At 49.6% G+C, this 23,669-nt stretch overlaps 1 long non-coding RNA gene across 1 annotated transcript; it reads right to left on the bottom strand.

Annotated features, from left to right (window-relative positions):
* Positions 1 to 1,333: 1,333 nt before the first annotated feature.
* LOC104689396 lies at positions 1,334 to 22,812 on the bottom strand. The gene is made up of 4 exons (XR_751787.4): positions 22,632 to 22,812; positions 5,315 to 5,423; positions 4,999 to 5,221; positions 1,334 to 2,502 (listed from the first exon to the last, which is right to left on the bottom strand). It is a non-coding gene; the product is annotated as an uncharacterized LOC104689396 (long non-coding RNA).
* Between the last annotated feature and the right edge of the window lie 857 nt (positions 22,813 to 23,669).

Here is a 23,669-nt window from a genome sequence, read left to right as displayed (position 1 = left end):
CTGTTTTAAGGTAAAGTTTTGCATGGCTGTGGACTGTTCATGCACACACTCAGAGCTGTATGTGAGCAGCTAGCAAGCCCACCAGAGCCTGCAATTCTGCACGCTCAGAGGGCACCGAGGCAGGCAGGGAGAGCCTCCCCCACCCAACACCATCTCCCTGGGCCCTCTGCTGTGAAATGCCCTGAAGGCAGGTGACTCCCAGCTACAGAGGGAGACTCACTTCTGTCTCACAAGGGCAGAAGGGATTCTCCCCAGCAAGGTCGGGCAGGTTATTAGCCCAGCTCACCGATATTCCCGCAAACACTCATTACTCACCGCTCTGCAGGCACTGCAAAGGGCAAAGTTTGTCCCTTTGTAGAAAACAGAGATAGCCACATCCGATCTGATTTTTGCAATCTGAAGCCCCAATGACCAATCTAAGCCCGAGGCAAACACACAGCAGGAAGCAGCTCTGGGAAAACCATATAATGTCTGTGGAGCCAGAATTCAAGCCGAGATATGCAAAACCAAGGCACCTTTCAAGCACCTATTTGTTACATATTTGATAATTGATGTGAATTGTAAAGATGTTTTCTTAAGCGAATTGTTGATTTGCCTCCCTGGTAAGCCACAGGTGAAAGACACCCAGTCTGCAGTTTGCAAGAGCCTCCACTTACCCCAGAGCTGCAGGACTAGGTGTTTTCACAGGAGCTCCAGCTTCCCCACGCACCTGAGCATGGCTGGGGAGGAAAGCTCCGTTCTCAGAGCCAGGGGGAGCTGCCTTATCACTTGGCAGGGGTTTGCACAAACCTTATTCTCAGTCAACACAGGTTTCAGGCTCTCAAGCTTTGTTTTGAATTCTGTATTCAGGACAGGTCCAAAACTTCAGAGCAGCTGCAATCTAAAGGGGCAGATTGATCTACTCTTGCATCACAGTTGCACTCAAGCAGTAGTTTCTCATAAGGAAAGGCACTCTGATGCAGTTCATCCAGCACGGTGGGAACTTGGTTAAAATGCTAATCTGCAGGCAGGGTTAAGGTTGAGCTGTATTTTAATCTGCCATTTTTCAGATGTCACCAGACGTGATAAAAATTCCCCAAACTGTGGATCTAACCTGTCAAATCCACGGCTTGCCCACAAAGAAGTCAGTGGGAATTGTACATGCTCAGCACTTCTGGAGAAAGACAGACAGGCCATGCAAGTCCCTGAGCAGGCAGCAGGTCAGCCTGTGTTGAAATGGGCAGCTGTTTTCCTTACACAGAGGGACCACCCCATTGCAAATGGTGCCCCTGAAATGTATGCCCTGGTGGCATGGGGAGGATTTTTATCCTGCCAGCACCGCTTGGATTGGGGCCCAGGTTGTGCACCTTAACAAATCCTCAAAATTAACCATGGGCAAATTTCACTTTGTTACAAAGCCTAATGCTGGCAGAGTTTTGCTTCATTTTGAATGCTGCTGATTTCACTCTTCAAGGCCTGACCAATTGGGAGAAATTGGCAAAGGGCTCCATTTAGCACTGCACACAGAACTGTGCTCAGCAAGGATGTGACGCAATGACCACGAATGGAGAAAAGCACTTTTTAATTATTTAAATGCACCCTCTCACCCAGTACCTTTGCCTAAGAGGACATAAGGGTCTTATTTGCAACAAAAGTGCTGTGAAAAGGGCCACCAGAGATGAGTACCATGCCCAGCACTCAAAGCCTGGAAGAGAAAGTCCTTTCAGGATGCTGCTAAACAGCACGTTACTGGAGCATTTCACTGGTGTACCTCCTGCTCTGCATTTCACAGCTGGGTTTTTTAGAGTTGCTGGATAACCAGAGCACCCCAAACTCCTCTGCCGCTGAGAGGTATTCCCAGATTTCTGCAAATCTGGCCTCTTTTCCTAAGTACTTTATATATTTCTGGACTCTTGGGAGGCTCTGAAGTGCTGCTGAGAGAAAGCTCCTTTAACAAAAAGCATGGCACACAACTGAGAGCCTGCATGGCTTCCAGAGGTGTAGGAAAGGCACTTCCAAACTGTCCAACACCAGCAGTGTCTCAAAACCAAGCAACATCTGAAAAATACAGGAAAATCGCAAGTTCTTGCCAACTTACTTATCAGTGTTGCTGAGCTGCCCCGGAACAGCCTCTTCAGACACCTTGCAAGGGCTCCTGAGAAGAACCCTCCTTGCTGCTGATGTACACAGCTGGTTGTTCCCACACCAGCAGGCAGCAGTTCTGCCACGGGGTCTCAGGTCAATGTGGGCTCTGCCGTCCTGCCCCAGAGCGTTCCTGCCGGCTGCAGGCGCTGGGGAGGCTCGAGCACCTCCAGAGGTGGGAGGATTGGGAACAAGTACAGCAGGCTGCATGAAAAAAGATTGTGGGACTGAATCCAAAACTTGAGGAGGGTGGTCTGTACCCGCCTTTGCTTTAAGCAGCCTGGAAGTGAGCAAAGAATGGGGTTTTGCTAAATGCTGAGGTGGCTGGCAGCAGAGAAACAAATTCTGGCAGGGGAGAATTTATCCTCTAAGCTTGTTATCCTGTCAAAAGAAGAAATGAGGTTAGTTGAGGCTCATTTGTTTGCAACGAACTCCTGTCTCTTACTATTTATCACCGCATGCGATTACCAGCTGACTTAAACCAAGTGCATTGGAGTTACAACAGCAGTGCAGAGAGGGGATAGAGCATCACCTGTCCCCTGCCCCCTTCTGCACCTCCAGAGCCCCCAGAACATGGTCTCTCCAGTCTCCACCAAGGGCTGTGGAAGCACATGGCATCACTGGTCTTTTCAGAGGGGAAATGTTTGGTTGGGCCCACCAGTCTCAGGTTTAGCTCTGGCATGAGTGAACACCTCCTGCAAGACTGAGTCCTCTTCAGCATCCTCTCTGCTTCTGCAGAGCCCGGGTTTCTAGCCTGTGCACACCAGAAGGAGCAGGAGGATTAGATGAATAATTACACCTTCAACTGCCTTTGGAGAATGAGGTTATTGAGGACCACAGGTCACACATCCCGTTTTCCTTGGGGGCTGCCCAGTGCTGAGCATCAGGTACACTCCCTGACCGAGGAGAGGCCCACACTAATGCTGTGTGGAAGAAGGATGCAGCAAAACTCCTGCTCCAAAGGATGTGGGGGCACACAGTGAGACAGCAATAAGCTCGGAGAGACTGGAACGAAATTCCCAAGAGTTTCACGGTGGTAAGCAAGGGCAGAGGATGGGAATATATTTAACAACTGGCTCAGCTAGTTTTGTGGGCCTTCCCTGATGAGATGACACAATTATTTGACACATATCACACCTACCACTTGACTCCAAGGCTGGCTCCAAGTCAGCTTTAGGGAGGACTGTTGTAAGGCATTTGACATTCGACTGTACAACACTCTGATTAAAAAATCAGCAGTATATAATATCAATAAACCACACGTTAACTACATTAAGAGCTGGCTGACAGATCTCAACAAGTAATTGTCAGTGGTGAATCATCTACAGATGGGAGTGTTTCAAGCAGGGTTCTTTGGGGAGCTGCTTGAGGCCTGACACTTTCCAGCATTTTCATCGCTGGGAAGCAGATGCAAATCTCAGTGCTGTTACAGTGCATAAATGACAAAGAGATTCAAAGTGATGAATAATGAGGAGCACAGGGCAGCCATGCAAAGCAGTTCTCTACAGTTCAGTGAGCAAAGCCTGCTTAAACGGCATTTTACTACAAAAAGTTGTTCCTGGAATAAGAAATTCCAAGCGGGCTCCCAGGGTGCTATAACTGGAAAGCAGAGGCTCTGGAAGGGGTTTTGGAGCTCATGACAGCACATGAACTAACAGCATAAAGCTGTGGCAAGAGGTAATGGGCATTCCACTGGGAATAATGAGGAAGCAAGTCGTAGACACCTGTGATCCGTGCTGGTAACATGAATCCCAGCTCACTGCCTCCAGTGTGGTAACGACACTCTGAAGGTGTTACTGGAAGAAGAGGATGTAGAAAGGAGCCAAATTATCTCAGTGCTCCAGGGGGAAAACCCCCAAAGCTTCCCAGCAGGCACATAAAGGACTCAAATTATTTTGTTTGCCAAAAGGAGAATTGAGAGTTGACCTTAAAGGACAGAGACAGCAGGTCGAGCTCTTAGTGAGGAGGAGGATCAGGAATGAAAGAGGAAAGGTACAAAGGTTGATAGGGAGGAGGACTTGGATATGGACATTTCAAACAAAAGATTGATGTGCTTTAACGGGGTGAAGGAGGCAGTGAGACAAACTCCAAATCCAAGCTCAGAGGGAGACACCAGAGTAAAGCAAAGGCTGGTAGCAGGGGTTTCTCAAGGATCTAGAAAGCAGGGGAGTAAGAAGAAATGTGGGACTAGAAGACTGAAGAACAGCATATGATGGATACACAGATGTGAGCATACAGGCAAGACATAAGCCTTGCATACCTCCTGAGGAGGGAAGGGCTAGATGGAAGGCAAAGGTAAATAAAACGCAGAGGCAAGGTGGGTTTTACAACAGGTAAGTCATGTTCTTACACAGATGGCACTGGTGAAATACATCCCTAGACAAAGGCATGGCAGCAGCTCTCATCTGTCTGGACTCCACAGAAAATGCCTGCTAGTGGAAAATTAACAGTTAAGCCAACAAAGCTGAGGATTAGTGCAAGCACTGGAAGATGAGTAGCAACCTGACTAGAAAGGAGCTGGTAGCAGGCAGCATTGAAAGGAGGATGGGATGAAACTCCTTTCAGTCTGCTGGTTTTCTTGTTTCTTGGTTTTTTAAACAAACTCAGTGCAGAAAAAACAGATGAATACTAATGAAATATTTTGGTGACAAAGGGGAAATCATTGCCCATAGGGTGGAATACACAGGAAGAAATAGATCACTGCGAGGAGCCAGGCAACTAAAAACAAATAAGAGGCAACAGCCTAGAAGCTAAGGTCTGACAGCCAGGAACAAATAGCTTGAATTCCTCTCACTCACTACAAGAAAAACAGCTGAAACTGGAGGTAGAAAAAAAGATTCAGGTTCTTTAGCATGCTTTTCCCTGCTGGTTTCCTACCTGACTTAGTGCTGGGCTGGATGGGACTGCCTGACAAGAACAGGTATGATCTTGCATGGGTTTAGCCTTGCTCTTCAGAGTGAGGCTGTGTCCCTTGCCATCTGTGTGCTGCCCAGCAGTCTCCCCAGTGACAGCTCTCTTCCCAGGCTCTTCTCCTGAGGTCATGCTTACAGCGCCAGGGTTCATGTCACATGTTAAAAGGAGTTGATTTTTCACTGCAGCCCTGTGGAGCAGAGGGAAAGAGGAGTGAGACCAAGACACAGAGATACCCATTAGTCCTGGTAGTACAAAATGAAGAAGTAGTGAGTTTTGTTACCTTGATGTTCTCACACAGCTCTGTACCCCTCCAAAGGAGACCCCAGTATCCAGAACATGAGGAACAGCACGTGAAGCAGAGGTGGCCAACTGGGCATCACTTCATGAATCTGTGTGGGAAGTAAGCAGAGTACAGACTGCAGGTGTCCACTGAGGCCAGAGGCGTTGCATTTCTCCAGCATAGAAAGACTTTTTTATGAACATATTTTTCCTCAGTCTCACTCTAAGAAACAACAGATCCGATTATTGCTGAAGCTTCTGTTTAAAGGAAAAAAGATAAATCAGCCTGGGGCAGACACTTGGCATTGAAATATTCAGCTGCAATGCTTGGGGTCTGGCAGTACAATAAGCAGCTGAGAGGAAGGCCTCAGTCAGCAGTGTCTGACTGGTGTTAGTGGAGGCACCCCCAGACCTGCCCAGAGGAGCAGCTTGGTGCCACCAGGACTGTGTGGACACCACAAGCCCAGAGGCTCACTGGCTCTTCCATGCCCCTTGGCTGAAACCAGAGCTCTCAGAGTCAGTGTTGCTTTCCAGAATAATGGCATTTCCAGCAACAGGGCTGGGAGGGGGCAGAGGTCTGGCATTGATTGGGAGGTAAGAGCTGCTTATTGAATTAAGGCTGTTTCCTGGAGTAGTTTGCTCCAGCGATCCCTGCCCATGAGCTAGCTCTCCATAATGGACCTGTCCTATGGCAAGGGCCTCCCACCAAGAACCTCTCAGCTCCAGGCACAGCCACCAGGATCTGAATTTCCAGAGTGTGAACTGAGCTGAAATAGGGAAGCCTGCCCAAAACAGACTTTAGAGCAGCTCAGCAGAGCACGCTGCCCCAGCATACCGGGGTCAAGGATGCTGCGCACAGCTGTGGCAGCCCGGGAGCACTGCTCTCATCCCTGTCTCCTGGGCATGCAGGAGCTGGGGGAGAGCCAGGAGGGTGCTTGTGCATGCCCAGAGGCAGCCAAGCTCAGCAGCCTCTGCTGCTGGGGGCAGGAATGGCTGAGCCCTTTTGGAAAGATTTCTGAGGCAGGATGCTGCTTTGTTTTCTTCATAATCCACATGTGGTTGTGACTCAGAGTCATGCCTGGTCTCCCTTTTGGCAGGTGTGTGGTCAAAGCTTGGAGATCAAGAGCTTCGCTCAGCCACTGCTGTGTTTGGGGGAGTTCTTCCTCTACTCAGCAGAGGTGGGAAAGCCAGGAGGGCAGTACATGCCCAGGAACTCACCTGGATTGCTGCCTCCTGAGCCAAAGCCTCCAACCACATGTCTACAACACAACTGTCTCTCTACACATGCTGCATCTGGATGAGGCAGGATGTCAAGGAGGTCAAGTGAGACAACAGGCGAAGCCAGCCCTGGTGCTTCTTTTTTTTCCCCTTTTGGAAGCAGGATCAGGACCTTTCCCTCCAAATCTAGCCTGCACAGGTGTGACAAATCTCCCTCTTTCACCCAAACTTCAAAAAAAGGAAAAAAATAAAGAAAAAAAAAAAATAGCCCTCCATACCAACTGTAACACTTTGTTTTGGTAGAAATCAAAATAATTTGCAGCTGAAGTTGCAATTTTCTGTGAATAAATACATTCCACTTCCCTGCATCCTACCAAAGATCTGTTATGATCTATCCAGGACTTCTGATGTGAGGATTTGCAGACGTGTTTCCCTGTTGAAAAGCAAATGAAAGTCATGAGTTCTGGCCACAGAGTTTCACACTCTTATGAGCAGTGTACACCTCAGGTCTCCAGGTTTTGAAAAGCTGAAGGCAAAAGCTCAAAACCTCTGTAAAAGCAAGGCTGTCTAGACTAGGTGAGTAGAAGAAGGAGGCTGGAGCCTTTAGGGAGAGAGAAAGAGTTGATGGAGAGCTTTCCAGCTCTCCTCACAGATGGAGAGGAGTAGAGCAAAGAATAGAGGCTGTAGGTAGGTGACTAGGATCTGACATCAGCCCATGTCCTCTCCACTTCAGCTGGACAACAAATAAGGTGCACCAGCAAAGGAGGGCTGCCCAAAACATCAGCACAAGGCTTGCTTCCAACAGTGGGACAAGCCAGCTGTTTCAGGTCCTTGCCTCTCTCCTTGGAAGGACACGGGAGAGGACAAAGACAGCACTGGAGAAAGCGCAGGCAGGAGCAGCTGTTTAACCATGTGCTTTGATATTGTGTCACCAAGGAGATGTCTGCCTCCAAGCCCTGGGCTTGCTGTCAGGAATGCCCTGGGGAGGAAGGTAGCCAGACCTTGTCCAGACGTCCTGAGGTGCAGGGCAGGTGAGAATGTTGCCAAGTCATGACAGGGTGTTAATTAACAGTAGTAATGAAGGTGGCAGCACTAACACCCACTGCTCAGAGCGGATGGCATCACTCAGCTCGTGGGACAGCTCCCTCAGTCCACCCAGAGTGCTCCCATCTGAGCAGAGGGACAGGTAATGTCCCCTTCGACCATGGTAAAGGAGTGCATGAAAGATCCACAGAGGTCTCACAGCCAGCAGAGCTGCCAATTCTCCACATTTCCTAAGACCTTTCATATGAGCCAAAATTCACCTCTATAATCTGACCCCGAAAACTGTTGTTCCCTCTCTTCCTTCACACAGCTATGCAGCTGCCTGCCCTCCTGGAGGCAAGCAGGTTTCTGTGCCAGAGCTGCCTCCTGCTCCTTCTGGACCTTGCATGATGGAGTGAGAGTTCAGGGCTGGAAAACCTGTGCTCGAACCAACCATTTGTGCTGTACCTCTGTTTCTCCATGCAGGGGTAATATTTACATCCCTTTGTGAAACTTGCAGACCCTCTAGAAGAAGTCGTGCTGCACAGGGCTGAGACATTAAAATAAATAGGTAAGGAGAACAGTGAACTAGCCTGGAGAAATGTTGACATTCCCAAGTGCTCATTCAGACAAAGGAACACCTCCTGCCAACAGCTAGCACAGCCCTTCTCCCAGGTGAGGGAAGTGCCAACCAGCCAGGTGGCTGCACAGAGCAAAACCGAGGCAGATGCTCCAGCTGTGGGCTCCAGGGACCACCTGCATGTGCCCACTGCAAGTGTGGCTGGCTATTTTGGGGAGATACACCCCTTCCCTTGCAGGGTGACCCTCACTGCGGGCCAGGCAGGCGCTGCAGCAGCAGCCTGTGTGCACAGACATGCACAGCCTGCTCTCCAGCTGTGAGGGATCACCCTGGGCTCCTCGTTACCTCCACAGGCCAGGCTCTCCCAGCATGGATGCTGTCGCTATCTGTTTCCCTACCAAGATGGACAGGAGCTGCATGGCTCTGATGTGGCAGCTCTTGGACCTGCTTCCCCACAGAACTGAGCCGGGAATGAGGTGTAGGGAGCCCCACAATGCCAGGGGCTGATGCTGGTGAAATGCTTGGTGCTGTGGGAACAGCCTCTTTATTGATGAGGGAGTGAGCTGCCCCACGCAAACCTGTCTGCATCACATGGACACCCCTCCCTGCAGAGACAGCTGCCTGTGCATCCCCTTGCCATGTCATTGTCCTCCTCTTCTCTGGGCCCATGGCAGCCCACAAAGAATCTGTCAGACAGCTGGGGCCAGCACCCACCTCAACTCATTACTCATTTTCCCATCAAAACCAAGAGGACCAGCTTGGTAACTGGAAAGGCCAAGTTCCCAGTCCACACTGGTTTTTCCATGTGACCTGCCCTGCTCTTTCTCACAGGGATGGAGGTCCCACATCCAGCCCTTTTTGAACAGCTCATCTCTCATCAGGTTCTGGGTGGTGCAGCCAGCAGCCACCAGGTGCCCCTCTGGCAGTGGGGCAGCTCCCCGTGGCTCTCCTCAGGCAGACACTGCTGGAGACGCAGGGACCCGCTGTCCCCAGAGTGGATCAGCCCCGCTAGTCCTTCAGCATGGATGTGCTTCCTTGCTCAGTGCCGGGCCAGCTGTGTGCCCTCCAGATCAGGGAGCAGCAGGTTCCCACTGCTCTTATCCCTGCACGACTCCAACTCTACACTTCAGCGCTAGGACCCTCCACAACCCTCCCTGACAAAGAAACACAGCTCTTGGCAGGCCCTTGTTATTTCAGCTAAGGCTCATCAACCATCCTTCTGTCACTAAATGCCTTATTATGTGCAATTAATGGACTGACTGAGAGCAGCTACAAAGTCCTTCTCCCCGTGCACCCACGGAGGCAGCTGGGTTACTTCTAGTGACTTTCTAATGCTGCCAGCTTCATTACTAAATGCAGCTGTGCAAGGGGAGAGAGGGAGGGAAGATGAAGCAAACGAGAGAGCTCCAATCCAGCAGTCCTGCCTTTCAAACACCCGCAGGCAGCGTGGCAAAGAGCTGCCTGCCATCCCCGGGGCCGGCACGTCCCTTTGAGGGGCACTCAAACGCCGGTCACCATCCACAATTACTCAGAGGCAGTCGCTGGCTCCAGCCCTGCCCCACACAGATAGGTCTTTACTGCCATCTTTAACTTTTTTTCATTATTATTAATAATACAACAAGAGGAAAGGGAGATAAGAGCAAACTGACAGTGTAGGCTGAAACAGCTAATTTGACTGTAGCCAAACTGCACTCAGATGTGCAAAGCAAGAGAATAATTTCCACTCTCTGATCTCTCAAAGATCATCCTCTTAGATGTCACGATTACATTGGAAAACAGTCTGATGGTACTTGAAGTCAGTTTCCCTTGACAATTAACCTATATGTGCACACCCTTCAAGACTTCTTGCTGCAATAACAGATGTGTGTTTTGAACCACTACTACAGTCCCCACATACACGGCTGAAAGCAAAAACCAGGTAGCAGAGGGCTCCAAAGCCAGTCCCAGACAAAAGGACACTGGTCTCATTGGAGCGTGGCACTGAATTAATCTGCCTTTCTGCCTTTAGTAATGCCTTGTTACCAAAAATAAGAGAGTTACAGCTGGCATTTATGCAATCAATTCTTCCACTGTGCTAAGGCAGTTCCTAAGGACTGGGTGATAAGGAATTTGATGTAGCTTATTTAAGACAACAACAACAAAAAAAAAAGGCAAAAATCAGCATTTCATGAGTTTCACATCCCTCTGCCTTATTTGCTCTGTGCAGAAACTATGGTGCCCTTTTACCAAAGGATATCTGATTGTTTTAGGGTTTTTTTGAGGCTGGGAAGTACAAAAGAAGTAGATACTTAAATTCTGGGGCCAAATTCATCATGGAGTGAAACGGGCCTAAGCGCTTTGAAGCAAAGGGCGAGGCAATTGCTTAGATTAATCCTAATGACCCAAGCCAGAACTCATGGACAAACCCTTGCAGGGTTTTCAGCTCTCGAGCAAATGTAGCCCAAGCAGCTGTTACACTTTGGAAAGCAAAATGAAACCCCAAGGATTTGCCTTAAAACAAATTACATCCATCCTAAGAGTAAAACACCCTGCTTTGAATACTAAGAGAGGACTGAGCAGCCTGTCACGGTTACAGCTCTGGGGGACACGAGCAGGCTGAGCTTAGACTAAAGACCTCAAAGTAGGGAAAGCCACTTCTGAAAACCCTTATTGAAGCCTGACAGGAGTTAGGATGGCAAAGACGGGCTCTTAGAGTAAAAGTTTCTAACAAAATCAAATCATGGAGACTTTCCTTAGAGAGGAAAAAGAGTGCATGACAGCAGGAGCCCTGCAGCCACACGTCGAATCCAGCAGCAGGTGATGAGAAGCACCAGCTGCACTGCACAAAGCCGGTGAGAAGCTGCAGCGTTCTTGCTCCTTCCCTCACCCTGTGCTCCCAGGAAATCTACTCCTGTTTATGGGAGTGAGGAGAGAAACCACCAATGAACCACAGTCAACCACCTAAGGAAAATGCCTGGGGCAAACAGGAGGTGTCAGTGGTAATTACAACATCAAGGGCCAGGCTTCACTCTCCTGCCCAAGTGCACAGCAGCTCTCCAGCACTGTCAGTCCCACTCCCAGGTTTGCCCACAGTTATTTTGGCATGACCCAGGGCACGAGCTGTCTTCCTGAGAGGTAGTTTTATAACCAGAGCCCTCTTCTCCCTCCTCCACCTGCAGTTTACCTTTCCTCATCAGAGAGGACTTTTCACAGCACCAGCTAACAGAACAGCAGAGGGGCTTTCTGCACATGTAACCCAAAGAAAAAACATGAGATGCTATTTTCCATTTCAGCCACCATGTCTTTTTAATCCCATGCAAGCTGGGAGCATCTTCAAGGCTTTGTTGTTCCTTTAGCAGAGGGGGAAGAACTAAAGTTTGAACACTAAAAACATTTCTTTGAACCGGCGAGATTTACCGATGTGCACATGGCTCCCAATACAGATGCACACTAGGAAAAAAAAAGTAGAAAGAAAGAAAGAAAACACAGCTATTCCCCCACTGGTTTCTGTCACCATTTGATTCCACCGCACTGCAGTTTTACCAGGGAAATTGTTGGGGGAAAGGGAGTTAGACAACATTTCCCTGACAGCAGCTTGTCAACTGGCTCTTTGAGTGTCAGGAAAAAGAGCTGCATCTCACATCTTTAAAGTGCCATTCTGCCACACCAGAAAGGGAAGGCACACATCAGGCTTCCCTGGGGCCACGTGCCCAACCCCTCTTCTCCCTCACCAGAGCTGCTGCTGGCACACGTGGCACACCCATGGCCTGTGTCCCCCCCAGCCCCAACCCAGAGCTCACCACCATCTGTGTCGAGGGGTGCTGCACCCTCTTCAGGGGATGGAGGAACAGGCAGAGATGCTTGGGGCTATCATCACTTACAAGGCAGGATGTGGTTCTGCCTTCCCGACTGGCTTGGCCCTGCCTGGCACAGAGGGAAAATCAGAGTAGATTCCCTGACATCCCACCTCCACCTGACAGCACACAGCACCATATATCAGGGGAGAACAGTAACGTTTCTGATGAGAACAGCTCAAGGTTCCCTCCCTGCAAGAGGCACTCGGTGCCTGACAGCCTCTGGGACAGCTCAGCACAGCCCTTTTTATGCCAGGTCATAGACAGGAGACTCCATCCATCTTACCTGGAGCTCCAGCACTGACTCCAGCCTGCAATTCTCTGATAGCTCCAGGGAGGCCGAGTTTTTCAAACCCCAGGCTGGCACTGTGCAACCTCCCATTGACTCTATGCCACATTATCTGAACAGGGTTGTGGCTGTACCAGCAGACACCGATATTATCGGAGCGCAACAAACCCCTCTGCTGCTGAGCCATTACCCCACATGTGCTTTGAGCCCAAGGAGCAAGCCCTCCAGAGAGCTCCATTTCAGAAGGAAATACCTTCTGGACTGCAAATAACCTTATTTTTCAAGCCTCTGCTTTCTAAAGATGAAATACCCCAAGACAAGAGCGGGCATTTCTGAAAGTGCGGGTTTCACACCAGGAAAGGAAAGGATGCAGTTCACAGCTGCGATCAGGTTATCTCCCATGATGTTTCCTTGGCAACCACAAAGCTCAATGTCTGGGTGATATTTGCAAAGTGTAATAGTTTTTGAAAGCCAAAATATACATATTTTGTCAGTTAGTGTTGTATTTCCCTTGAGACAGGCCAAAGGATCAAACGAAATTCCATGGAGAGCTGATTAGTCTCTGTGTAAATAGGGCAGACAAGCAATGCAACAACACACCCCAGCACCTGGCACTGTTTCCATACTGCTTTCACACTCAGCCACTGCTTATTGAGGACCTCCAGGTATCATTTAAAAAGTGCAATTAGGGGAAACAAAATACATCCCAGTGCTTGGGAACTACTGTACAAACACCAGGCTAGAAAGCCAGGAAGAGTGCAAGATGCAGTGGGGGAGAAAAGAGGGGAGAGAGAAGACTTGCCTGCAGCAATGGAGAGAGTGAGCAGCAGCTTCTTGGTTACGACTGCAGGTTTCTTCAACTCCTCCCACCCTGCAGCCAGTCCAACCAGTTAATGCCATGTTTTTACCAAAAGAATTCAGTGCTCACCCCCAAGTGCTCTTGCAGGACCACACCAGAAACCCCAGCAAGGCATTTACCTTTACCTTGCCCTTCTCTATCCTACCTTGTGACTGGTTACAGCTGCTGTGGGAGGGGGATCAAGGAGGGCACAAGCCAAATCAACTTATGTTCCAACCCCTTCCCTTTGCTGCAAGGGATTCATTAAGTTATAGGAAAGATATTTCTTTTCTTTTTTCTTCCTTCTCTTAGTCTTTCTGCTGGGATTGTGTGTAAATCAGCAGCTCCAAGTGGTTTCTACCTTGTTTGTACAGGCACTAAGAGCCACCACGCTTTAGGTCTTCTGCATCAGGGCTAGGTCAGCTTTTCTTCACATGATCATTTCTCTCTGTTTTTATGCCTCATATTCCACTGGAGCTGCTGTCCTTTGAAAATTATTTTGCAGTACAAAGTTTCCCATCTATTTCTGAAGAGTGGCAGGTGTGTGAAGAATCACCCTCCAGGTAATGCTGCCCACAGCTTAATAACAGGGTTACTCATTTCTCCTCAGATGAGGTACTGAGGTGTGAGTTGTAGCTTTCAATACAAGAAGGCTTTGTGAAAACAAACTTCTGGTGGTGGTTACATCAAGGGCAAGAAGCTCAAAGCTCTCCTGCAGCGTGGGCAGAAGTTGGCTGCAGCAACCTAAACATCTGAGCATGTGTTTCTTTCCCCTCCCCTCCCTGCCCCTCTTGCCTGGCTCCTTTTTGTTCTGGAGGATCTGTGAACAGGAGCTCCCAGATGCTCAACAACCTGATCAGGTGTTGTTCTGCCCCACAAACATTTGCCTCTGGGAGGATAAACAAGCACATGTCTGGCTCCACACTTCAAGCCGGTGTCTGTGGCTGTGCTGGGTGAGGCCTCAGGTTGGGAGATGCTGAGGATGTGCAGATAAGGGATGCTATGCCCGCCTGCCTCCTTGGCTTTGAGCAGCTGCTCACCAGCAAAGTGGAGACCACGCTCCTCCCCAGCAGTACGCTGGGGTTGAATGGCAGAGTGACGGGCCTGACGCCAGGGCTGCGCAGCTCCCGGTGCTCGCAACAGGAGAAAGCAAAGCAGATGGTGCTGGCTTCCTCCTCAGGCACGTGGCTCAGGTGCCAGCCACGCAGTCTGGAGAGGACAGCGGTGCCTCGGGAGAAGGGCTCTGCACGTGCATGGGAGAGGCTGTGTGGCCCCTTTAAGGCAGTTTTGCTGCTGTGGAAATATTTATAGGGAAGCTCATCACCATGGTATCTGAGCACTACTGACTAATGGGGCGGATGGAATGTGCCTGCTTGTATTTGTTATTAATTTCTTTAAGGGTGGCTTTGCTGACATTTTGTTTTTGTTCTCTGCTTCGATTTGGATGTAGTGCTTGTGTGTGTATAGAACCTTTCACAGTGGTGTCCCTTGAAGGCACCATGGAAGAGATGAGTGTTGGGAGCGAGGATAATTAAAGGAATCCTGTCAGCCAGTTCCATCCCCAAGGTTTTGAGGTGGTTTAAAAAGGGAAGGAGGCAGGGAGGCAGGGAGTTATTACAGCCATCAGGAATTAAATTGTTTTTAACATTTAAAAATAAGAATTCAATGAAATGGGGTAAGTCACCGTTTCTCTCCACTTCTGGGCTGAAAGAAAGTGGCATTGCAAAGGCATTGACCACTTGGATCAAAAAGAGCATAGATGGGAATCAGAAGTGGTATCAGCCAGGATGAGGGATGCTTTCAAAGTGTATGGCCTCAACATGCCAGGATTTTTATTATTTTTATTTTTTTAGCTAAAAAAAAATGATATTGGCAGTGGTCCTGGAGTAATAAACCCTGATAAAAAAACAGTGTCAAAACTATGACTTTTCTTTGAATAGACAATTTTGCTGGCGTTAACTGTGTAGAGCTGAATACTTTTGTTAGCCCCTTGGCCAGATCTGGCCAGCTGGCAGCTCCCTTTTGCCAAGGAAGCCTTTTGTGAAGACAAAAAAAGCACATTGCAAAAGGGAAGTGGTGTAGAGCAAATCCTTGCTGCAAGATCACAGTCACTGAGAAGTGTTTTATGGTTTTGGCCTTTCCATAAAGGGACTGCTAGAAAAGACTCTCGATAGGCATCTGTGTTCTGGGCTATTTTGTGTGATGGTCCCCGAGGGCTGTTCCACTAAGGGCCTGGATCAAAGCATCCCAGCCATGTCCACAGTTCTGGTCTTTCCAGCTTTTCCCAAACACATCCACCTTGCCCCTTCCAGCATTTCCCATGACCCTGACCCACCCACGCCACACGCACTTCTGGATGCAATGTGGCTGTCACTGGAGTGACTGTCACTGGAGTGACAGTGCTCCTGTCAAGAAGCAATGGAGTCAGAAATCCTTGGGACTGCCCCACGATTTTGACATATTCTATCTGCAGTAGGACGTAGTAGACAACAGAGGGGTAAATGCCTGCTGTCCTAAGCTTGCTTGAAAGCTGCAGGGCTGGAGCACAGATCCCACGCTGTTCCTGGTGAATGATGCAGGGAAGAGGCACCTTCTTTCCAGACTGACTGCCTGCCCTCTTCCTTGCCTGGACTCAGCAGATCCCACAAGTCTCCACTGTTAACAGCAGCCCACATTTTGCAAGCCTCACTCCCTTTGGGTTTGTCTCTCCTGGTGAGAAAACAAGGGGGCCAAGCACCCAGAAGTTTGGGGATGGAAGAACCTGTGTGAGCATGGCAGCCTGCAGCAGAGAGCAGCTTATTCCACTCATCCCTTCTCCATCCTTGAACTGCCTAAACCCCAGCTCTGCTTGTTTCTTCCTCTGCCTGTGAGCACAGGCCTGACTCTGGCTTGGCTTTACTTTGCAGGTGCTACCAAAGTCACAAACTTATCAGATCCTGGGGAAATGCCAAGCAATTCCACCTTACTGCAACTGTGGGAGACCTGCAGATTTGCCTCTGCTGAGAGCCATCTTCCAAGCTTTCCATAATGGAGTCTTTGATGTTGTGTCTGAAAGGTGCACGAAAGTCAGTCCAGATTGTGAGAAAAGCCTGATGAGTCTCTTGCTGAGCCATGTGAACATCCACACTCCCTTAGCTTTTAACAGCAGAAATCAGATCCTGAAATAGACAGGATGAACATAATCCATCGTTTTCGCAGGTCTATCTAAGCCACAGGACTCCTTGCACAAATCTTAACAGAGAGGTCAGGTTGCTGCCAGAGTCAAAAACTGCCTTGCAAAAGGGTACAGTTCCAGAAATAAGGATACAGTGGCACACCTGCGACACCGACACTTTTGGAAGAAACCAGTGTGGTCTCCTTGCCCTGGAACAACCGTGTCTGGGGCTCCTGCTTACAACACCGACCTGAAGTATGCCCTCAGCTCATCACTGCTCACCTGGAGGACCTGCTGGCCAGCAGGACCCCTCAGGTAGCTCCAGGACAGCCAGGTGACAGGGACATGGCAGAGCACTTGCAGAAGCAGTGACTGCTGAGGACTGGTGAGAGCATTCGAGGTGGGAAACCAGTAGGTGAACGTGGGTTACCCCATCTTTTCCTGGCTCCTCAGCGTGCAGTGAAGCAGCTGAAATGAGAGGAGACAGCTCTGACCTGGAGCAGCTGAGGAGCACATGGGCATGGGGGAGGCTGCCGGGTCGCAGCTGCCAGCACTGTGGGCAGTGCCCCCGCTGGGCAGTGCCCACGCCACAAGAGTGCCCAGAGCACGCAGTGCCCACAATGACCTGCTGCCCAGTGCCGGAGGGCTGAACCCTGCAAAGGCAGGCACCAAGGAGTTTCTCCCATCTCCAGCATCACCCCAAAGATTGGCACTCACAGCTTCAGGGGAAAGGAGACTGATGATGATCTCTGCCCGAGCAAAGGTGTTGGGATGATTTCCATGCTCCTGGGACCAGGGATTACACCCCACTTTTTTGCCCTGTAAGAAGTCATCATTTACTGTGGTCTGATCCTCCACCAGCTCCTTCTTGCATGTTTCCCCTGCTCTTATCTTTATAATCCTCGGCTGCCGGTCTTCACCAGTTACAGTTTGAGATTGTGAGCCTTGCAAGGCTCAAACTTGTTTTAACTCTTTCTTCCCAACAGAAGGCTCATTTTAAGTTGTCTGTGTGACAGTGCTAAAGACATCCAATCTCTCCTAGAAGGTACGCAGCCTCTCCTGCCCTCTGTTAGCTTGGCTCCTCCAGCACTTCCAGATTCCTTTTCCATTCTCCCTGTCCTTTCAATTTGGTTTAATCTTCAGACCTACAGTCCTCCTTTCCCTCACTTTTCCCCCCTCTCCCAACTGTCTACACCCCAGACCCCCACCAGGGGCCAGCTCACGCCCCCTCCCAGCAGCCACACACCCCATGGAGAGCAGGGCTGACACCAGGCAGATCGGAGTGCCAGAGGGTCCTGCCAGCCCCGTAGGGATGACAGCAGGCAGGCCCACCAGCCCCAGAGAGAAAGCCTGCCACATTTTCTCCCAGCTCCCTGCTGAGCCCCTGCCTCCCTGTCCCCTCCTGGAGCCAGGGAGGAGGGCAGTGGTTGTGCCACAGGGGGCTGAGGTCTCACTCTCCATCTAATCAAATTCATGTTTTCTTTTCTAACACACAATTCTCCACGGAGCTCATAACCTGGGAAGGGCTACATTCCTCAGGCAGATGGGTTATTCCATTTGGAGAGGGTGGGGGAGGCAATAAAATTCCATTTTGCAGCAACTATTCTAACGCAGCAGGTTATTGGTAAAATATTTTCAGATTTGTTTAGTTGTTTCCTGAACATCTTGAAGTGGTGGTTCAAGATGAAGTTATGTTCTGAAAGAGAGAGTCATCCAAAGAATGCAAACAAAATGTTATTTTAAAACTCAGATATCCGTTTTTCTTCGTTCCAAATTTTCATTTTGTCGCCAAGCAGAAAAAAATAGCCCACAGATTTTCACACAGCCTTATTCTGTGAAAGGTAAGATATTAACAGGAGCAAGAAAATTCTGTGCAACTCACATCCTCACCTTAGTGCAATTGTTTCTAAAAGCACCCGGGACAGATTAAACATGTGAATGCTCACAGCACCTCAAACTAGGAACGCAATTAGTAATTGATTTATGTCTTCTGGTAGCAGGGGCAAAAGCAACTTAAGCAGCAAATAAAAGCAGATAAAATTCTGTTTCCTAGCTTTGTTATCTGCTCTTCTTCAAACACACTTAGCAAGATCTAATAGCAGAGAATTTTAACAATCTCGTGTTCATTAAAATAATCATTTTCCTACCATTTGTTACACGTAATTTCACAATGCTTTTAGTCCAGCCACACGGAGAGGGGACACTGGTGACCCCACTACTGCTTTTATTGGGGATGACATCTTGCTTGGCTCTGCTCCCCATCCGGCTACCTTGTTTGGTGAGAGAAAAGTCCTTCTGTGGAGGCACATGCCTGAAATCACTTTCAGTGCCTGGATATGGACTTCTCCTATTCCTCCCAAGGTCTGAGGTAATACCTAGAGTTCAGCGCCTGTGGGAAAAAAAGAGAAGGTGCCACATCCAGCACAGGCTAACCTGACAACCTTTCCTATTGTTAAACGCATGAAAATGTTTTCACCACCCTTTTTCAAGCCTCTTCCTGAAGCACCCACTCTGCTGCATGGATTTTGCCTGCACAAGCATACCCACCTGAATAGGAGAGACTTAGTTACAGGAGGACAATTGCTGTGTGGATGTGATTTGAATTCCTTTGCTGCCAATCATCACAGGCAAAACAACAGGAACAGCGTTTGCGTATTGACATCAGGGATTTTGCAGCATAATGCATAATTCAGTCGCTGAGGTGTGTGATATTTCCCTCCTGATACTGCTAATTCTCACCAGCAAGACTCACCTTCTCACCCTGTGATTTGCTTTTAGCTGCTGCTTCCATCAGACTGTGTCCACGAGGACACAAAGAACATATTAAAGAGCTTACAGTTAAATCAGATCCCACAGAAACAGGCGTGCCCCACCCCAAAGGTGTATTTCATAAGAGGGAATGGTATTTATAAGGATTTTTTACATTTACTGCTCCCCATTAGGAACCCCTTTAGGTTTCTTTGAAGCATTTTCGGGGGGGTTTGAATCCCAGCACACCAGCAGGAGCACATGCCCTGCCAATTCAGTGGCCCCTCTTTCTGAAGCATCTGGTTGCTTAACAGGGAAGGATGTTCAGATGACCTGGGAGCCCACTCTGGTGTGAACTCACCTGAAAGGAGAGTTTATCTGTCTCCTAAGCTGTGTTTGCCTAGCTCCAGACATTAGTTATCAAAAGTGGTTTCTTTGCTGTGGAAGGAGGGAGAGGAGGAAAGGAGGAGGAGGAGGGAAATCAATATGGATATCATTTGTCAAAACATTAGTCCAGCTGATGCAGTCTGAAGCACTTGGGAATGCAGGCAGGCAATTGAAAGGTGTAGTTTTGCAGGACTTGATGATTTCAATCTGAAGACACAGCTATGAAATGTGGCAAACCACAAGCTTATGCCTAGACAAGCACAACCCTCCCTAGATGGGTGACATTCCTCCTCAGCAACCTCGCTGGCACCCAGAGCACACAAGAAATCCAAGAGATATTTGCCTGACAAGCCTCAGGCTCCACTAAGCTCCACCAAAACACAAAGATAAGAGGCACAGGATGCCCTTTTGTGATGGAATGCCACCAGTAATACCTGTCTTGCCCTCTGCTCCCCACCAGCCAAGGCTCAGGGGCATTGGGGTGTATCACCCCTATATCTGCAGCTATCTCTGCTCGCCGGTGATGCGGGGAGGGCAGGTGACCCATTCACCCTCAGGTGCCAACTTGATCCCTCAGTTATGACTTGCTCCTGATGCTTTGTCTTCACTCTGGCTGCAAGAAGCTTCACACAAGGCCAAGTTTGTCCCCAGGGCCTGTGAAGGACAAGCTGTCCTCTCCCCCCTGCCCCAGCATGGTGAGCCCTTGCCATGCCCACCCCGTGCAGCTCGGCTCTGCCCCTCTGATTTCGGGGAGACAGCTCCTGCTCTGCCTGCTTCAGTCACCAGGTAGCATCCTGTGGCTGACATGAGCAATAACAGCCCAGCCTGAAAGCTGGTGCATTATAAATGATTTATTGGTCTAATAAAGAGCCTCAAATTATCCGCCGCCTCCTTCCTTTCTCCCCTCGCCCCAAGGACCGATACAGCTACCATGCAAACATTTTCTACCTCGCATTATGTAATGTCACAGGGAAGAAAAACAAGTATACAGCCCCCCAGAGAGCCACATGGCTGGCAGCCCTCCCATCCCCTCCAGCAGCCTCTGCACAGGCATCACTGCAGGCAGCTGGGGCAGAAACTGAGGGCTCCATGCTCTGTCAGAGGATCCATTATGCTCCTCTTCCCATCCACAGCACCTCTTGCCTCCAGCATCCCAGAGGAAATATGAGCGACCTGCCCTCTTCCCACAGCCTCGCCATTCCCTTCAGGCTGACAGCAGCCTGGGGCATCCTCTCCTGCCTGATCCCTGCCTCTCTACCCCACACAGAGATGGGGCTCTTCGGGTCTAAGGGTTGCAGCCAACACGAGCTGGGCTGCACTGGAGGGGTGTCCAGGGCAGCAACTGGAAGATGGCATTAATTTTAGGAATGGAGGATTTTGCCCCCCCCCCCAGTATATGAGCCCTGGTAGCCCACCCAGCCTCCCACTTACCATCCTCATCTCTAATCCATGTACTACTGCTCCATCACCATCCTTCTTGCAGCAGTCGATACAAATCTCCAGTTGATAAAGTCTGGGAGCTTGTTACACACGTAGCTTTTTTGTTCAGCTCCTCAGGGACCTTTCCTCCTCCCCAGTTAGCCTCACCTCCCACATGCCCTCATGCCAATGGCTCCAGGAAAAGCCCTTCCTCGGGACACGGAGCTGTGCGAGCCACGCTACGTACTGAGAGCACACAGGGTCGTTCCTGCCCCTCGGTTCAAGCCCGCAAGTCCTTCCAGCTCACTTGAAGAGGTCACAACTTCTCACGATACACAGAGCAGGACTAATAAATTAACCTACTTTAGACAGCTTGCAGGCCTTAACAAGAAAATGTTGCTGAAGGGCTCGTGGAGTCTTAGGAAGTGGCACTGTGAAACCGCGGAGTATTATCCTCCTCCTCCTCATCTGCTATTACCCTGAAGATCGTGAGGTCAGATGAGGTGAACTGAAGACAACAAAACAATCTTAAATATTCAACATCAAATTATTTGAAGTGTGGCAAAGGGAAAAAAAAAAAAAAAGGATAAAGAAAAGGTACAGCTAAGTTGTCCTTCCAGGCATTTTAGCTTCAGCGTGTGACAGGAGCCCCACGACTGCGAGGCTGCCCACTCCTCTCTGCATTTGGCAAGGAGCACAGGAACTCTCCTGGGCATCCCCCAGTCTCCATAACTCCCATCAGGACCCTCATCAGGGTTGACAGATTTCCAGGCACAAAGCTGCTGTACCTGAACCCACGAGGTCTCCACGCATTGTGCTGGTCCGGTGGGACCCAAAAATGCTGTTTCACCAGACAGAAAAAATAGGACTGGGGGAGAGATGCAAAGATGTGGGAATGGAGTGGCACCTATCTGGGGCCTGAACTGTTTGGCCAAGGTAAATAAGAGAACAAAAATTCTGGGAATGATGTTATAAAAGGTGTATTTTGAGTGCTTGCATTCCTTGCAAGGCTGACCTATTTTAGCAGAGGGACTTTAGCCCCTAGGAAGAATTAAATAATACTGTTAGGAAAGAGGGACCATGGGGACTGAAGAGCCCCAAGGTCTTTGCTGCTCTGTGGGTGCCCAGACAGCCCCAGGCTACCACACTCAACCACCCCAGCAGCTGACAGTCTTCTCTTACCTTACCCCAAAGGCACAGCTACACCTCAGCCCATGCTAGAGCCAAGCTCAGTAAGTGGGACTGCCCTTAGGGATGAGACACAAAGAGGAGGCTTCAAAGCCTCCTCCCCAGTGCCTCCAGCAGACCCAGCCCTCCCCATCTGGATTACACTTGGTTAGTGCAAAGGCACCTTGTTCCCAGACTGGGTAACAGCAGGTCTCTATGGAGAGATTTTGTGTCTCCATGTGTTTTCTCTATTTAAATGCGAAGACGCCTGAGATAACATTTTACCCATCACGATACTTTATGGCTCCTGATGGCACCGATAGGCAGGTCCCAGGACTGAAATCCCCAGCCTGGGGGCAAGCGAAGACCTCAAATGAAGCTGTGCCTGAGCAGCAGGGGCTGAGTCAGAGCAGCCCCACCGGGAGCGGGAGTCAGCTGAATCCCAGAAGGAGCACCCAGCTCACACCTCTCCCTGCCTTCCCAGACATCCAGCCTGGACCTGCCACCACACTGCTCCAGTGCCTCGGCCCTGCCATGTGGTTGCTCCAAATGAGATGCTTCCTTTGTGATTTATCTAAATGAGCTTCACACCTCAACCTGGTTTCAGACGTAAAGGGTCCCGTTTAATTGTGTACAACGAAATACAAAGGAAGCCTACTTACCTTCGCTGGGAGGCCTCAGGGTGTGGGGTTGGGTGCTGGTGGAAGGAGAAGCAACTTGATGTTGTAGTTCTCTCCTATCCACTCCCCAAAGCACTTGATTCTTTCCCAGGAGGGATAAATGCTTACATCCACACAGTTGCCAAAAAACTCTCCCCTGGGTGTCTGAGATAAGAGGGAATCTACACCTCCTCTGCTCCTATGTCTCATCTCTTTCACCAGAGAAGTGCCAACTCCTACAGCTCACGTGTTGCATTTTCAGACACGCTCACTGGTGCTTTCTGCCTTGTTGTCCCTCACACTGGAGAAGACTTCCCATAAACAGCTGAAACACCGCCTCCCCCTTCTCCTCTAAACCCCTACTACAGCATATCTGAGGACTGCAGAATACTTCACAAGCCCCAGGCTGCTGCTGTGACAAGGCTACCACAGTCTGGTGGTGACCACTACAGTCCCCTTGCCCTCTTGTGCTCCTCCTTCTCTGCCTGGAGTCATCTCCTACCTCTCCTATGTATTGTGAGGGCACCGTGTGGCAGAAACACCTCAGGTTTTGAGTACCTTGCAGAAATAATCCAGTTTCACATTCTGAAACACAAATAGGCTCAAAGGCACTGGACAAATGCACAGAAGCTGGGCCAGGGTGTAGTTGTTCCAGCAGGGAGTCTAGGCACGTCCATTTGCTCTGGAAGCCTTTGAACTGGCTATTGCCTGGAGACGGGAAGGTTTGCCCAAGGACACATCAGCCTGCTTTAACCCTCTCAATATGTTCCTTCCCTGAGCAATTCCTATCATTCCCTGACACTACACCACACCTAGTGCAGGATAATGGTTCTGTGCGTCCCACGCTGCCCATTTGCATGCTCTTTTAAGTGGGGCTGTAACAAACTGCAAGCAGGAAGGAGAAGTCTGATTATTAATAATTGTCTGTGCCCGCCTGCTCCCTTCTGCTGCTCTCCACTGGATAGGTAGAAGAAGGCTGACCAAAGCTGTAGCAGCAGATTTCAGTGGCCAAAGGGCAAAATTTTAGAACGCTAATCTCTC

The sequence above is a fragment of the Corvus cornix genome, chromosome 1, assembly GCF_000738735.6.
Source record: "Corvus cornix cornix isolate S_Up_H32 chromosome 1, ASM73873v5, whole genome shotgun sequence".
Classification (NCBI taxonomy): Eukaryota; Metazoa; Chordata; class Aves; order Passeriformes; family Corvidae; genus Corvus; species Corvus cornix.
This window is presented reverse-complemented; position numbering and strand designations above follow the sequence as displayed.